This window comes from Camelina sativa, chromosome 20 (genome assembly GCF_030686135.1).
Source record: "Camelina sativa cultivar CO46 ecotype springtype chromosome 20, ASM3068613v1".
Lineage (NCBI taxonomy): Eukaryota > Viridiplantae > Streptophyta > Magnoliopsida > Brassicales > Brassicaceae > Camelina > Camelina sativa.
The window spans coordinates 24,222,682-24,226,951 of record NC_141899.1 but is presented as its reverse complement, the minus strand read 5'-3'; the positions used below and the strand labels follow the sequence as shown (position 1 = coordinate 24,226,951).

At 44.4% G+C, this 4,270-nt stretch overlaps 1 long non-coding RNA gene across 1 annotated transcript; it reads right to left on the bottom strand.

Annotated features, from left to right (window-relative positions):
- Positions 1-2,932: 2,932 nt before the first annotated feature.
- LOC147919303 (uncharacterized) lies at positions 2,933-3,660 on the bottom strand. The gene is made up of 2 exons (XR_015592075.1): positions 3,516-3,660; positions 2,933-3,219 (listed from the first exon to the last, which is right to left on the bottom strand). It is a non-coding gene; the product is annotated as an uncharacterized LOC147919303 (long non-coding RNA).
- Positions 3,661-4,270: the final 610 nt, after the last annotated feature.

Sequence of the window (4,270 nt, the reverse complement as noted above, 5' to 3'; positions counted from 1 at the left end):
CGAGATGGTATGGTTGGCCCGATGAGAGAGAACGGTCGTTGACTTGTACGGACGTTGACTTGTACGGACATGGTGATCAAGATCCCAAATTATACTCCCCCTCAAGCTTTAGTCATTGGACCCTATGACATAAGCTTGAACCATTGATCACCTACCTCATTAAAAACCTTAGTATATAAAACCACTTGGGAAAAATTATACTTAAGGGAAAAAGAGCGTAGGATCTCAAGGTTTGGTGAGGTCCATGAGTCCTAGCCGAGGGTGAATGTATTCGCACACTTGTGGGCTGGCCGCCTTTGTGAAAATGTCGGCTAGTTGCTCTTTGCTGTCTGTATGACATGGGAGTGTGACGCCTAGCTGAATCTGCTCTCGCACCTTGTGGCAATCGACCTCTATGTGTTTTGTTCTCTCGTGAAACACGGAATTGGTGGCTATGTGGATGGCTGCTTCGTTATCACAATGCATAGTGATAGGCTTTGATGATTCAACTCCAAGATCCTTCAATAGTGCCTTAAGCCACATGAGCTCGGTTGTTAACTTCCTCATGGCTCTATACTCGGACTCCGCACTAGATAACGAGACAACCTTTTGTTTCTTGCTCTTCCATGTGACTAAGTTTCCTCCCAAGAACGTGCAGTATCCGGTGGTTGAGCGACGATCCCCATGGTCTCCGGCGTAATCAGCGTCACAATATCCTATCAACTCGGTGCTCTTGTTCCTTCCCATCCATATGCCTTGTCCCGGAGCTCCCTTGATGTACTTAAGGATTCGGTTCACCATGTTCCAGTGGTGTCTAGTTGGGTTTTGCATGTGTTGGCTTACCTGGTTCACAGCAAAACAAAGATCAGGCCTAGTGATAGTTAAATATATGAGCTTACCCACTAGACGCCTATATCGCGTGACATCTTCGAATGGAGGCTCCCCCTTTCCGGCTGTCTTGTAGTTTTCTTCAAGAGGTGTGGTCACTGCTTTTGATCCAAGTTTTCCTGCTTCACTTAAGAGGTCAAGAGCATACTTTCTTTGTGATAAAAACAATCCTTCATCAGACCTATACACTTCTATACCAAGAAAATACTTAAGTTCTCCAAGGTCTTTAATATCAAAAACTGACTTAAGAAACTCTTTAGCTTCTTGAATACCTACCTTGTCACTTCCAGATATGATGATATCATCAACATATACTAGAATGACCACTATACCTTTGTCACTTGGTAGTGTGAAGAGAGTATGATCCGATTCTGATTTGCGAAAACCTTTCCCAAGTAAGGTTGTGCTCAACTTGTGGTACCATGCTCTAGGCGATTGTTTAAGGCCATATATTGCCTTGTTGAGCTTCAGCACCTTTCCCGGGCCTATGGTGTCCTCTAGACCAGGCGGTGGCCGCATGTAGACCTCATCTTCAAGTTCTCCTTGCAAGAACGCATTCTTCACATCCATTTGCCATAGATCCCAATCCAAGTTTGTGGCCAAGGAGAGAACAACTCGAACTGTGTGTAATTTGGCCACCGGAGCAAACGTATCTTTGTAATCCTCCCCATACGTTTGCGTAAAACCACGAGCTACAAGTCTGGCCTTGTAGCGTTCAATCTCCCCATTGCTCTTATACTTGATAGTGAAGATATACCGAGACGTCACAGCCTTCTTGCCCTTGGGTAAGTCTGATTCGTCCCATGTGTGATTTTGCACCATGGCCGTGTTCTCGGCATCAACTGCGTCTCGCCACACCTTGTGGTCCTTGGCCTCATCATATGTCTTGGGAACCCAATGCTGGTCAATTTGGCCAAGGAACACTTGATGTTCCATCGGAAAGTGTGCCAGCGTGCATACAGCTTGAATTGGGTGTGCGACGACCATGTTGTTGTAGTACACTCTAGTGTTCTTCCAGTTAGATGGGGGAAACTTGAGACGTTGGCTACGTCGAAGAGGAACTATAGTTCCCGCCTCTGAGCTAGCTCTGCCTAGTGTAATAATTTCTTCAAGCTGCTCAGCCGGTTCCTCGGATGGCACATCATTGTTGTCTCCGGGTAGTTCGGTCGAATCCGTGGGCAACTCAGTTTCGTCGTTGGTATGAGAAGTGGGTGGATCAAGGTCGGGCTCAGGGAATGGCTCAGGTTGTTCTGGTGATGCTTGACTGGCCGGCGCGTTGGTGATCCGATCATTCTCAATACCTAGCCTCTCAAGGATCACCCGGAGGTTGCGTGTCCGATCGGAAGAAGAGGTCGAGAGATTGCGAAGTTCATCCCAGTTCTTCTCATCATAAAATCCTTGTGACTCCACAAACTTGACATCACGAGACACAAGAACTCTTCTTGTCTCCGAGTCATAGCACTTATATCCTTTTTGAGTTGTAGAATAGCCGATAAACATTGCCTTAGTACTCTTAGCATCAAGCTTGTCTCTTAGTTCACCTGGTCGCAACACATAGCAAACACAACCAAATACTCGTAAATGATCAAAGTTAGGCTTTTCATTGTTCAATACCTCAAATGGAGACAAGTCGTTGAGTATTTTTGTTGGTGTGCGGTTGATAAGATAACAAGCTGTGAGCACGGCATCTCCCCAAAAGCGTTTTGGAACTCTTGTATGGAACATCATGGACCTTGCTACCTCCATGAGATGCCTATTCTTCCTTTCAGCCACCCCATTTTGTTGTGGTGTGTATGGACAGCTAGTTTGATGAAGAATTCCATGTTCGGCTAGATATTGCTTAAAGGCATGGCTTGTGTATTCTCCACCATTATCTGATCTCAAAATTTTAATCTTGGCATGATAGTGGTTAGTGACATAATTTTGAAAGCTAGTAAAAGCTTCAAGAACTCTATCCTTAGAAGGAAGCAAAGTTATCCAAGTATATTTTGATTTTTCATCAATAAAAGTCACAAAATACTTTTGATTTTCTCTAGATAAGCAAGGGGATGTCCAAACATCAGAATGAACCAAATCAAAACATTTTTCATAAATAGTAATAGATTTAGGAAAAACAGCCTTGCAATGTTTACCAAGAATACAAGCCTCACACCCATCATTTTGAAAAGAAATATTAGGGAACATTAAAGCTAAAGCTCTAGTGTGAGGATGTCCTAGCCTAGCATGTAAAATAGAATCACTAGGTTTAACAACAACCGAATTAAAACAAGAAGCAGATAAATTCAAGTCCTCAAGCATATAGAGATCACCCTTGGAACCTCCTTGACCAAGGACCTTACTTGTCTCAATATCCTGAAAATGAACCTTGTTAGGACCAAATATTGCATAACAATTCAAATCAGTAGTGGCTCTCTTAACTGATAGCAAGTTGGAAGTAAAATTTGGCATATAGAACGCTTTAGTATCTTTATCAAATAATTTCAAGTTTCCAATGCCTTTAACTGGCACTTTCTCACCATTTGCTATCACAACATTACCACTAGCCGGTTTAATATCACTCATTAACCTAGAATCACTAATCATGTGGTGAGAAGCACCGGAATCAACTATGAGCGGTTTAGTTTGATTCAAGGCAAGATAAGAGTTACCGGAATTTTCTTTGAGTGCCTTAATGAGCGCATCAAGATCAGACTTCCTCACGAGGTCCGACGAGGCAGCCAGGGCAGTTCCATTCATATCCGGAGCTCGAGGGTTCAGTTCAGCAACCAATGGCTCCACACTCGCTCGATGAGCTCTTGGTGCTCCACGGTGGTTCATTGGTCGGTTTACTCGGAGGTGTGGGTGGAGAATCCAACACTCATTCTTGAAATGGCCCGGCTTCTTGCAGTGGTGACACACTGGTTCTTTCTTGTTATCTCCTCGATAGTAGCCCTTGTTTGCGGTCGCTACATCAGCTTGGTTGGCGGTTACAAGCTCCCCCTTGTTACCAAACAACCCCATGGAACCATGCTCCTTTTGAATCTGACTACACACTTCCTCCAGGCTGGGAAGCTTGTCCGACCTCAAGATATGCTTGATAAGATCGTTGTAAGATGGATTCAGCGTAAGGAGGAGGCCGAACACCTTGTCTTGTTCACGCCTCTCATTCAAGATTGCCGGATCAAGAGTCGCTGGCCTAAGCATCTCAAGCTCAGCCCAAAGGGACCTAAACTTCCCAAAGTGTTTGGTGAACTCCATGTCTTCTTGGCTTAGGTTGTTGATGGCTCTCTTGATCTCAAAGACTCGGCTTAAATTGGTAGTGTTACCAAAGACGTTTTGCAAGGTATCCCATAGATCCTTGGCCGTTTCACAATACGAGTAGGCCTCGAGTATTGGAGCATCGAGAGAGTTTTGTATGATGGCG